At 45.7% G+C, this 13,699-nt stretch overlaps 1 long non-coding RNA gene across 1 annotated transcript; it reads left to right on the plus strand.

Annotated features, from left to right (window-relative positions):
• Positions 1-5,927: 5,927 nt before the first annotated feature.
• Positions 5,928-7,429, plus strand: LOC141073581 (uncharacterized). The gene is made up of 4 exons (XR_012227005.1): positions 5,928-5,997; positions 6,101-6,210; positions 6,583-6,902; positions 7,226-7,429. It is a non-coding gene; the product is annotated as an uncharacterized lncRNA (long non-coding RNA).
• The last annotated feature ends 6,270 nt before the right edge of the window (positions 7,430-13,699 follow it).

Genomic DNA, 13,699 nt, shown 5'->3' on the forward strand with positions numbered 1-13,699 from the left:
GGGGATGACAAATATTGGACTTTTGATCACTTTGAAAGGATCTATCACAGTGATCAAAAGTCAGGGCCCAATAGAGAAAATCTCTGTTGTTGGGTGCCGCCCGGCAGATCATTAACTAACTTGAGCCTTGTTCTGCCCATTCTGTGCAGCTAGATATTTTTAAGTGCTGTTCCAGCTATCGCCAGTAGGTGTCATAAGTTGCCCCTCTCCTTTTATTCATGTGTTTGGAATTTTCTATTCTCCAAATGGTTAATTGTTCAGATCCACCCCTTCTTTCTGCCTGGTCAACAACATGTAACCTTTTTTCCAGCCGTCTCCGGAGTAGCTCACACCTGCTCAGCTCTTTGCAAACCATTGCTTATAACAAGTGGATTCCGGTAAGGATAATGCAGTTATTAGTTATGCATCTCTGTTAGCAGCCATAATGCAGCCCCCTATGATGTTCATCTTGGAAGGAAAAATTTGGATTGAAGATCCCTTCCCGACCTTTGACGCCACGTAGGCGTCATGAAAGTCGGTGCCAATCCGAGCCATGACGCCTATGTGACGTCATGAGTTCATAGCCCCCCTGCGGGTCGGGTGACCGGGGTCACTGAAAGGTCACCTGACCTGCACACACAGGACCCTTTCTACTTCACCCCAGGGGGGTGGCTTAGCCCCCCCCCCTTGGCTATAGTTGCTCTGATTGGCTGTTAAAAGTTTAACAGCCAATCAGAGCGATTGCAATATTTCACCATTGAAATTTGGTGAAATATTACAATCCAGCCATGGCCGATGCTGCAATAGCATCTGCCATGGCTGGAGACACCGATCAGACCCCCCCACTGACTGACGGCACCGATCGGCCGTCGCTGTCATCATCTGCTCCCCCTCCCCTCACCTTCCGATCCTCCCTCAACCCCCCGATACCTCCTATGTCCCTCTGGCCATCCCGATGTCCCACCATCCCAGATCATGGGCGCCACCATCTTGGAAATGGTGGGCGCATGCGCAGTGCACCCGCTGGACTCTGCCGGCTGCAGATTCATTCATTCATTTTGATCACTGTGATAAACTCTCACAGTGATCAAAATAAAAAAAGTAAATAATCCCCCTCCCTTTTTATCACCCCCATAGGTAGAAACAAACAATGAAATAAAGAAAATATTTTTATTTTTCCATTAGGGTTAGAATTAGGGTTAGGGTTGGAATTAGGGTTAGAAATAGGGTTAGGGTTAGAAATAGGGTTGGGATTAGGGTTAGGGTTGTAATTAGGGTTAAGATTAGGGTTAGGGGTGGGTTAAGGTTGGGATTAGGGTTAGGCTTGTGTTTAGGGTTAGAGTTGGGATTAGGGTTAGGGGTTAGAATTGGGGGGTTTTCATTGTTTAGGCACATCATGGGGTCTCCAAACGCGACATGGCGCCACCATTTATTCCAACCAATTTTGCGTTTAAAAAGTGAAACAGTGCTCCCTCCATTCCGAGCCCCGACGTGTGCCCAAACAGTGGTTTACCCCCACATATGGGGTATCGGCGTACTCAGGAAAAATTGCACAACAACTTTGGGGGTCTAATTTCTCCTGTTACCCTTGGGAAAATAAAAGAATTGGGGCTAAAAAAAAATATTTTTGTGGAAAAAAAATATTTTTTATTTTCACGGCTCTGCGTTATAAACTTCTGTGAAGCACTTGGTGGTTCAAAGTGCTCACCACACATCTAGATAAGTTCCTTTGTGGGTCTATTTTCCAAAATGGGGTCACTTGTAGGAGAGCTCCAATATTTAGGCACACAGGGGCTCTCCAAATGTGACATGGTGTCGTTAATTGGAGCTAATTTTCCATTCAAAAAGTCAAATGGTGCTCCTTCCCTTACAGGCCCTGCAGTGTGCCCAAACAGTGGTTTATGACCACATATGAGGTATCGGTGCACTCAGGAGAAGTTGCCCAACAATTTTTTGGATCCTTTTTATTCTGTTCCCCATGTGAAAATGAAAAAACTGAGGCTAAAAGAAAATTTTTGTGAAAAAAGTACTTTTTTTTACAAATCAATTTGTGAAGCACCTGGGGGTTCAAAGTGCTCACTATGCATCTAGATAAGTTCCTTGGAGGGTCTAGTTCCCAAAATGGGGTCACTTGTTGCGGAGCTCCAATGTTTAGGCGCACAGGGGCTCTCCAAAGGAGACATGGCAATCGCTAAATATTCCAGCATATTTTCCATTCAAAAAGTCAAATGGCGCTCCTTCCCTTCTGAGCCCTCCCGCGTGCCCAAACAGTGGTTTATGACCACATATGAGGTATCAGTGTACTCAGAAGAAATTGCCCAACAAATTTTAGGATCCATTTTATCCTGTTACTCATATGAAAATGAAAAAATTGATGCTAAAAGAAAATTTGTGTTGGAAAAATTAAAATGTCCATATTTTCCTTCCACGTTGCTTTAGTTCCTGTGAAGCACCTGAAGGGTTAATAACCTTCTTGAATGTAGTTTTGAGTAGCTTGATGGGTGCAGTTTTTAGAATGGCGTCACTTTTGGGTATTTTCTGCCATCTAGACCCCTCAAAGTGACTTAAAATGTGAGGTGGTTGTTACGTGTTACAGAACCACTCAGCACCCAGAATATGTTGTGCAGTTATATGTATGTATAATAGGTTCTATGTGAGATGCATGTCCCTAATGCATCAGCCCACAGGCTTCCCCCCTGGGCAGAGGGGACACGATTATCTGCCCGGGCTGCCTGCACGGGGTCTACTTCATGCAGCACTTGAGGGCCTCAAACCACCGAAGATTGTAGGGGGACCAGCTAGAAACCCGGCCTACCACAGTCCCCCTGGGGCGCACTGCCACACCTGCCGTCAGCTGGGCCACCTGCAAAGACAATGCCCCAACCGGACTCCGCATACCCAGTGGCCAAAGGCGGGAACAGCTACCTTCAGCCGGGCTGCTGTACACTGCTACCAAGGCGAAGCTGACCCGGCATTGGGGGCTACGACTAACCAAGGGGTGGAAGAGATGGAGGAAGTGCTGCATGAAGTAGACCCCGTGCAGGCAGCCCGGGCAGATAATCGTGTCCCCTCTGCCCAGGGGCGCAGCCTGTGGGCTGATGCATTAGGGACATGCATCTCACATAGAGCCTATTATACATACATATAACTGCACAACATATTCTGGGTGCTGAGTGGTTCTGTAACACGTAACAGCAGCCTTCAGCTCGTTTGCATTGTTGGCTCTGGTGTCTCATTTTCCCCTTGATAATACTCCATAGATTCTCTATGGGGTTAAGGTCAGGTGAGTTTGCTGCCAATCAAGCACAGTGATACTGTTGTGTGTACACCAGGTATTGGTACTTTTGGCAGTGTGGACAGGGGCCAAGTCCTGCTGGAGAATGACATTTCCATCTCCAAAAATCTTGTCGGCAGAGGGAAGCATGAAGTGCTCTACAATGTCCTGGTAGACGGCTGCGCTTACTTTGTACTTGATAAAACACAGTGGACCGACACCAGCAGATGACATGGCTCCCCAAACCATCACTGATTGTGGAAACTTCACACTAGACCTCCAGCAGCTTGGATTGTGGCCTCTCCACCGTTCCTCCAGACTCTGGGACCTTGATTTCCAAATGAAATGCAAAATTTACTTTCATCTGAAAACAACACCTTGGACCACTGACAACAGTCCAGTTCTTTTTCTCCTTGGCCCAGGTAAGACGCTTCTGACATTGACTATTGGTCATGAATGGCTGACACAAGGAATGTGACACTTGTAGCCCATGTCCTGGACACGTCTGTGTGTGGTGGCTCTAGAAGCAATGACTCCAGCAGCAGTCCACTCCTTGTGAATCTCCCCCAAATTTTTGAATGGCCTTTCCTTAACAATCTTTTCCAGCCTGCGGTTATCCTGGTTGCTTGTGCACCTTTTTCTACCACACTTTTTCCTTCAACTCAACTTTCTGTTATTATGCTTGGATACAGCGCTCTGTGAACAGCCGGCATCTTTAGCAATGACCTTTTGTGGTTTCCCCTCCTTGTGGAGTGTGTCAGTGACTGCCTACTGGACATCTGTCAGGTCAGCAGTCTTCCCCATGATTGTGGAGCTACTGAAACTAAGGGACCTTTATAAACGCTTAGGAAGCCTGTGCAGGTGTTTATTGTGAATTATTCTAATTTACTGAGATAATGACTTTTGGGTTTTCATTGGCTGTAAGCCATAATCATCAACATTACCAGAAATAAACATGTGGAATAGATCACTCTGTAATGACTCTATAGAATATAGGAGAGTCACTTTATGTATTGAAGAACTGAAATAATGTAACTTTTTGATAATAATAATCTTTATTTTTATATAGCGCTAACATATTCCGCAGCGCTTTACAGTTTGAACATATTATCATCACTGTCCCTGATGGGGCTCACAATCTAAATTCCCTATCAGTATGTCTTTGGAGTGTGGGAGAAAACCGGAGTGCCCGGAGGAAACCCACGCAAACACGGGGAGAACATAGAAACTCCTTGCAGATGTTGTCCTTGGTGGGATTCGAACCCAGGACTCCAGCACTGCAAGGCTGCAGCGCTAACCACTGAGCCACCGTGCTGCCCAATGATGATTGATGATATTCTAATTTTGTGAGAGGCACCTGTAAGTTTACATCAGCATCATTCTTGAAATGACTTTTTTTTTTTGTTAAATTGTTTGAAAGGGTAAAATTTTATCTGCAATTTTTCATTGTTTCAATGCAATTTAACGAACCTATATTTTTAGGGACTGCTTCACTTTTGAAGCGACTTTGAGGGGTCTACATGTGAGAAAACTGGCAAAAGAATACACATTTTAAAATCTGAGCCCCTCTAAATAATCAATAGTGCACTCAGAAAGTTTCATTATGATGGAACGTTAGGAGCCTCGAAGAATATAAAAAAGTGGGCATAATTCCCCGAGGTCTTCGCATGCAGATTTTTCCCTCTTGGGAAGCAGCTTCTGACTTCCAGTCTGTTTGGGAAACAGGGTTGGCTCAATGTTCGATTATTTTAATTGACATTTTGATTGAGCATGACCAGGCTCTGCTGAATAAAATAAAGGAGGAGAATAAAAAATGGGAGAACAAGCTGACTAACTTCGATAGAGAATGGAGAATCTTCGATGGAGAATCTTCATCAGGTGGAAGTTCCACCTGATGAAGACGGATTCTCCGTCGAAACGCGTTGTGGTTTAACCCCATCTCTTGTCTGAGTCTCTTTCCTGCGCTCCTAAGACCGTTTCCATTTTCTCATCAAGATACAACAAGAGACAATGACTACCTCAAGTGGAATCGTGGGATCACAAGGTAACCTGCAGGCGATCAACCTCGCTTCTTATGTACTATCAGATTTGTAGACGCGGGTCTTGTGTAAAGGGTTATCTTTCTCCCTTATGAATGTTCTTGATTAATTCATTTTCATTAAGGACCTGTATTTTGTTTTGTCGACAGCTCATCTTTAAAATGTTATTCCATCAGCCAACCATTGCTGATTCTTTCCCAGATGACGAGAGACAGGTGTTTCTGGATCTCTTCGACCTATTACAGGAAAATGAAGTAGCAGAAACAAAAAGAAGATTTTCCAGACGACTCCCCTCCCAGGCCACTCCATCTCTTGCTTTGTTTCCTACAGTTCAAATCTTCTTTGAAAAGGTATGTAGGGATGTCCAGAGACTAAAACTAGACCCCAACAAACATAACTTTAGCAAGGAGGAAAGGAAGGCCCTACAAAAAATAAAAAACAACAACAAATTTGTAGTCCTTTTTGTGGCCCCATGAACAATATCAAGGAGGTAAAGGCGCCAGTTACATGATGAAAACTGCTATGTTCTTTTACCTTCTGATCCAACAACAGTATTCAAGGATAAAATTGATTGTCTTATCAACAGGGCACTACGGGAAGGAACAGTGATGAAAAAAGAAGCAGAGGTTTTAACCACTCCGGTTCCGGTTATTCCAACATTTTATGCCTTTCCAAAGGTGCATAAGTCCGTTAAGGAGCCACCAGGTAGGCCCTTTGTCTCCGGGGAGGGCAGTCTTTTTGAGCGCACTTGTATCTTTATAGACCATTTTCTCCAACCGTTGGTCTTGTCCCTTAAATCTTACACTAGGGACTCTACCCATTTGATGCAGCTCTTGGAAAATCTGGATTTACCTGATGAGACCTACCTTGTGAGCATGGATGTGGAAGCCTTATACACCAGCATCTCACACACCCTAGGTATGCAAGCGGTGAAATATTTTCTTGACAAGGGTTCCAACAGAAACACCCACCATGATCGTTTTCTATTGGAACTGTTTTATTTTGTCTTGGACAGAAATTACTTTGTTTTCGATAAAAAATATTACAGACAAAGGACCGGCGCAGCAATGGGTGCCCGCTGCGCACCTTCATATGCCAACCTTTTTCTTGGGTGGTGGGAGGAACAAACTGTGTATCAACATCAGGCCTTCCATGATCATGTTTTTAGGTGGCAACGTTATACTGATGACGTTCTGTTTTTATGGAGGGGCTCCCCTGATCAATGTATTGAATTCATCAATGATCTTAATAGTAACCCATTTAACATCAGGCTTACTCATGTCATTTCAGCTATCTCCATAGACTTCCTTGACATTAAATTATCCATTGATGATTCCCAGATCATCTGCAGCCTTTTTCGAAAAACAAACCCAGCTACAAATAGTTTTTTACACTACTCAAGCTTCCACCCGCAACATCTGAAAAACGGAATCCCAAAGGGTGAACTCCTCCGACCTAGAAGAAACTGCAGCTCTGAGTTGGAATTTACTGAAAAAGCAAAAGATTTGACTATGCGTTTCAGGCTAAGAGGTTACCCATGGAAGGTTGTTTCAGGAGCATACCAATATGGCCGTAGTCAAGACAGAACTAAGCTACTAAATAATAAAAAGGTATGTGAATCCTCCCGTCCCCTTCCGCTAACCACCACTTTTAAATAACCAGTGGTCTGACATTCCAGGGATCCTCATGAGGAATTAGGACATCCTTTTGAGTGATAATAGGATCACTCCTTTCATTTCTGATTCACCTGCCCTGGTGGCCAGGAGGGCAAAAAAACGTAAAGGATGACCTCTGCCATAGCCACTATCAAAGACCCACTAAGAAACTTAATCGGGGAACAAGGATTTGGGGTTCTAACCCCTGTGGGAACTGCAGTATCTGCCAACTTTTAATAGCACAGGATGGTTATTGTATTCAATCTTTATCTTTTCAGATTCGTCCTAGAGACAACTTCAATTGCAAGACTTCAAATCTCGTATATGCCATTTTCTGCAGTTCTCCTAAAATTTATGTGGGACAAACCACCCAACAACTTAGGAGAAGAACACAACAGCATCTCTCAAACATCTCTACTGCTTCCAAGGACCGAGAAAAGGGAAAATCACTCTCCTCTGTGGCTGCACAGTTTTGGACACTCATGGAGGCATTTTCCTTCTTAGGGCAATTTTTGGCACCTTTCTAGGAGTCTTTTGTCATATACATATTTGTTTGTTTTTTTGATAACTGCCCTCTCCCGTATGTGATCATTCAGACTTTTAGGCTTGAGAGTATCATCCCTCTTTGGGAAAACTTTCTCTCCTTATTTTCATCCACAATATTTGCGTGTCAGTATTATTGGTATTTTTTATATTTTCTGGACATACAAGAAACCTACTATGATCTGTTTTTTTTATACATGTATTTATCCTGTTGAGCCATATAAAAGCTAATTGTTTATGAGGCATGAATATATAAAATAGCAATAATAAACTATTGTGTGATCGATTTATATGAAAAATTATTTTTTGTTATATTTGGGGCATTTGCTCATTCGTACCCTTTATCAATTTAGGGGAGTAGTTTCTCATTTTATACTCCTTCAGCAATATCTAACTTTTTACCCTTTTCCCTCTTTTTTGGCCATTTAGTTTTACGCTCTGATGGCCGCCTAACTGCAGTCTAATTTGTGACTAACATCTGGTTGTTGGCCCATCTATTTTCATCAAGGGATTATAGGGGAAGTATCACTCTGCATTTGTTTGAAAGGTTTTTATGGGACTTTCCATTTATAGAGACTGTATGTACATGTGAAATCTAACTGTAGGCCTATTTAACTTCTTCAGACTATGACATGGCACATCAGTTTTTCAGGCTCCTATATTTATTTACTGATGATACTATTTCTGTAATACGCTCGGATGGCTGCCTGATTGCAGCTCAATCTTTGCTGGTTAAATACCTGTTTTTTTTACTTTTTTACTTTTCATCAAGGGTCTTGTGGGGAGCAGGTACGGACTGGGGCTGTAATTCAGTCCTGGCATTTGAAATCACACAGGCCCATGTTGTCCGTGTCCCCAAGAACCAGATGACTATATTACTAATATTACCCTGGACGGAGGAAAGGAAGAACACCGATTCTGTAAGCAACGTAGCAGACAAGGCAGCCCATGACCACACAGGCCCTTCTGGCATGTGCCAGAATTGCCAGATGACCAGTCCAGCCATGCTCGGGGGGCAGCACCTGAGCATTCCTATTGTAGACCCTGAGAGGAGGGGAGGGTGCTTGACGAGAAACGGAAAACTTCCATCACCCATTGAGGTCACTAGAAATGTGGAGAATTTGTGTCATTTTGGGCTGAGTGTAGACGGGACGGTCACATCCTGGGACAGTTATTACGGGTTACTGCAGACATCACTTCGTTCCCAGAATGCTCTCATTGCTATGTACAGCGCATGTCATGATCATTCTCTGCCGTGTGGCGCCATCCTGCGGCTATAGGATTCCACCCGTGTAGTCAGGGCGTTACTGCACTGCCAAGTTATTGGGCGACTGATGTAACTGCATTCTACTTTTGGTGGGACAGACATACACTAGATTAGTGACTGACGGACATTAGGCCTCATGCGGAGATGAGTGATAATGTCAGAGAGGCTGCAGGAAGATGCGTCCCTGACTCAGAACCATAACCCCAGAGTGCTATCAGTCAGTCAGAGAAGCGAGTCAGCTGTGTGTCCAGCCCGCTGCCGCCTGGTAGCACGCAGTCTCCTCTCCTGGGCCCGCTCCATGCACCTGGATCACCCCCAGGGCTGTGGGATTACTCGGTACCTGGCCGGTGTCTCAGAGGGACGTGTCGCGGTGGCGGTGACCCGGTCCGTGGCCCTGTTTGTCCAATGTAAAAGGGGTTGAATGAAGTAAAGAGTTTCTAGGTAGTTCGTGACGCAACCTGTGGTGCTCGGCAAGGGAGGGGTTAAGCCGACGCTGCGGTGCAGATCCTCTGGGACAGATGGTGGGGCGCAGCAAAGATGTGATAGCTCTGCACAGGCAAGGTTGTAGTCCCAGGGCAGTAATAGAAGGTGTTGAGGTAGATGGAGTAGTGTTAGGCACAGAGATGTAGCAGTGCTGAGTGGGTTGGCGCAGGAAGAAGGCAATGACACAGCTGAGTGCAGTTCCAAGTCTTTTACTCACGTTTCTGGCACAGACAGGTGCCCGTTTCAGTGCTGTGTCCTCCAGGTCAGGGGCTCAGCCAGCTCCCAGGTAGATGGATTAACCCTTCAGGAACTCCCTTCCAAATGTGCCTTTTCTGAACGTCTCCTCTCTAGCACTAATCTGAAGTACTTGCAGTTCTGAATTACACTCAAGTGCCTCCTTCTTGATGTTACTTATAACTCCACTCGTATGACAGGCGGCTGTAGCCTGCTTCGGGAACTCCATCAATCTTGCCCCGGCTCACACAACGTTGCCACTGTGTCTTCGAGTCTTTGGTGGGAATAAAGCGGTCACAAGTTCTATTCCACCGGTTTCTGCTGCAGGATCATTAGTATCACACACAGCCTCGGATACCGGCGCCCAGCCTTGGCGCAATGAACTTAGGGAAGGGCTCCGCACTAGCCCCAGTCTCTCTCCTCCTCACGTTCCGTGCTTATCTATCTTCCTTCTGAACAACTGATCCTTCTTTCTTCCTCTTTCCTTGCTAACAGCTCCAGCTCACAGGAGGCGGCTGCAAACACGTCCTCGCACTATCCTCCACCGGGGATTATCACTGTCGAGAGTCCTTCTCCCCGCTCCCCCCTGCTGGGAACTTCTGCCTTCCTCTCCTCTCAGGGGATGCTCCCCCTAACTTCCTGTCAGCTTTCCCCTCTCAGTGTCGGTACCAGCGTCTGGTCAGGTGTCACCATCTTACCTGGGGAGTGGGACAGTACACCTCAGGAGGAGGTGCAGTACCTCTGTGGCGACTGAACCCTCAGGGGCGCCACACACTCACAACCAACATCCGCTGTACATATACAGATAAATACAATCCTCATAGCACACGTAGTAACAGAAAACCCGGCGTTCTAGTAACGACACAACCTCGTTCTCAGGAGGAAGCAATGACAACATATAGGGGGGGCTGTAGGAAGGGGCCGGTGAGTTTACGTGTTACAGACCACTAGAGGCCCAAAACCTAATTACTCAGAAGTCCATGTTTTACGTCACTGTGGGCATCAATCCCTACAGATGTGTAATGTAGAGGATAATAGTATATGACACCCATGACAATGTGCAGTGTTACCACCTTTCTATAGATCACACACTGGTAATAAATACAGAAATACGCGAGATACAGGATGATGATGGTCAATAATTAATCATTTTATTTTTGTCTCCTATCAGTATGTTTTGAGTTGTGGGAGGAAACCGGAGTACCCGGAGAAAACCCACACGGACACGGGGAGAACATACAAACTCTGTGCAGATGGAGTCCCAGATTTACACCCAGGACCACCGTGCTGCTCGCTAACAGCGCTAATCACTGCGCCACCGTGCCGTCCTGTAGTATGATGGTCCTACGTCTCCAAGTAGCCTGACAGCCAGATGAGAATGCAGGAGAGAATGGTCCCTGATATGTAACAGAGGAGACGGAAGACCTCGGGGGCGGGATTCCAACAGACCCCGCCTCTTTCTTCAGACCACACCCAGGTGCACGCCTTCCTGAGCCAGTAGTCAGGTATTGGGGGAGGGGGCTGCGTCGTATTTCCAGTGCTCTTCCACCTCTTGCTGGTGTAGGAGAAGCCACAGAACAGCCGCTGCTCCTCCGGGGTTATAGGTGGTTTCTGGGCTTCATTGCCGGATATCACTTGGTGCAATTCCATTTGTTCGCTGGTTTCCATAACTGGGATCTATAGAAGAAAGACAAATCAGTCGGGTTAATTCATTAAGTCTTTCATTATATCCGTCCCCTCCCGAGGACAGCTGTACAGATTGTGGATGAGCCGTGGTAACCGTGTGCAGATTGCCGATAATCGCCACCATGTATCAGGACTTGCAACGTGAGAATAAGGACGGTTTCACATTTCCGTTTTTTCACGTCAGTCAAAATCCGCCGTTTTGCAAAAAAAATGGATCCGCCATTATTTTTGGCCAATCCATTTTTTTTCCCATTGACTTGCATTAGCGGCGGATTTTGAGGGATGGTCATCGGTTGCATCCGTTTTTTGACAGATCCGTCATAATTTGGGCGTCCGCTGTCTTTAGTGGACGGACAATGAAACGTTTTTTGTCTGCGTTAAAACTGCAGATAGGAACGGACCCACCGCTATCCGCCATGCGTTATAATGGACGCCTATGGGTGGCGGATCCGTAGCCAACCGTTAATTGACGGAATCCGCCAACGGATCCGCCTTTTTATACTGAGCATGCCCAGAAGATTTTCCTTTCATTACATTTAACCCCGAAAACCGTTTTGCAGCAAAATCTCTATTTCTCTCCTTTTTTCCAGACTCATCTTACTTTAAATTTCAGGCACTGGCTGCTAAAGCGGATCCATCAAAAAACGGATCCGGTGGAATCCGTTTGTGCCAAAACGGAAACGGATCCATTTTTTCACACTGTGGCGGATTTGGACTGACGTCAAAAAACGGAAATGTGAAACAGGCCTTAGTCAACTCCTGGCGCTGCCTGGCAATCTGCGGTCTCCACATCTGCGACAACTGCACCATAAAGCTGTGTTCACACGTTGCAGCCACATTGGCTTCTTTTTACTCCGTGTCACCAATAGTGCATCCTTATCTTGTGTTTTCCCCCCAAAATGTCCAGAGCATTATGGCTATTTTTCATAGAAAAAAATGCACAGTGTGAGCGCAGCCTAACAGATCGAAGTTAGTCACTAAGTGGCCTTCTGAAGAATTGGGAACAAGGATTACACTTTCGAGAAATAAGTAAAAGCCTGTCCATCCTGGCACGTTCTGTAATTCCACCCATTTACCAGCAGGGGAGGATAAACACATTCTGCCCTACCCTATGTAGGATTGTTACTCATTATTTGAATATTTCTTACACATATTATCACATTACACAGACGAGGAGCTGACATTATAATAAAATAACGCTGTGCACTTACAGGTGTCATTGTAAATGGTGGACGGGACCTTCCCGCCTCTAATTCCTCCCAGTTTATGGGCGAGAAGAATGGATGTCCTTTTAGATTGCTGCAAACAACCTGCCTCTTCTCTGGTGAGTTACACAAGAGCTGCAAATATATAAGATCCATTATTATATCACAAGTAATAATATAAATAACTAACTGAAGAGCCCGGCGCTGCCCGGGCATAGTAACTAACTGTGGTTAGTTATAACAAATTATAATGGTTATCCTCCATCCCATAGTCCCGTGCCCATATACCCATCATACATATCCTCCATCCCATAGTCCAGTGCCCATATACCCATCATACATATCCTCCATCCCATAGTCCCCTGCCCATATACCCATCACACAACCTCCATCCCATAGTCCCGTGCCCATATACCCATCATACATATCCTCCATCCCATAGTCCCGTGCCCATATACCCATCATACATATCCTCCATCCCATAGTCCCGTGCCCATATACCCATCACACATCCTCCATCCCATAGTCCCGTGCCCATATACCCATCATACATATCCTCCATCCCATAGTCCCGTGCCCATATACCCATCATACATATCCTCCATCCCATAGTCCTGTGCCCATATACCCATCACACATCCTCCATCCCATAGTCCCGTGCCCATATACCCATCATACATATCCTCCATCCCATAGTCCTGTGCTCATATACCCATCATACATATCCTCCATCCCATAGGCCCGTGCCCATATACCCATCATACATATCCTCCATCCCATAGGCCTGTGCCCATATACCCATCATACATATCCTCCAACCCATAGTCCCGTGCCCATATACCCATCATACATATCCTCCATCCCATAGTCCCGTGCCCATATACCCATCACACATCCTCCATCCCATAGTCCCGTGCCCATTTACCCATCATACATATCCTCCATCCCATAGGCCCGTGCCCATATACCCATCATACATATCCTCCATCCCATAGGCCCGTGCCCATATACCCATCAGACATCCTCCATCCCATAGTCACATGCCCATATACCCATCATACATATCCTCCATCCCATAGTCCCGTGCCCATATACCCATCACACATCCTCCATCCCATAGTCCCGTGCCCATATACCCATCATACATATCCTCCATCCCATAGTCCCGTGCCCATATACCCATCATACATATCCTCCATCCCATAGTCCCGTGCCCATATACCCATCATACATATCCTCCATCCCATAGTCCTGTGCCCATATACCCATCACACATCCTCCATCCCATAGTCCAGTGCCCATATACCCATCATACACATCCGCCATCCCATAGT

The sequence above is a fragment of the Dendrobates tinctorius genome, unplaced genomic scaffold (genome assembly GCF_039654945.1).
Source record: "Dendrobates tinctorius isolate UK_male_01 unplaced genomic scaffold, ASM3965494v1 ptg000307l, whole genome shotgun sequence".
Taxonomy (NCBI): Eukaryota; Metazoa; Chordata; class Amphibia; order Anura; family Dendrobatidae; genus Dendrobates; species Dendrobates tinctorius.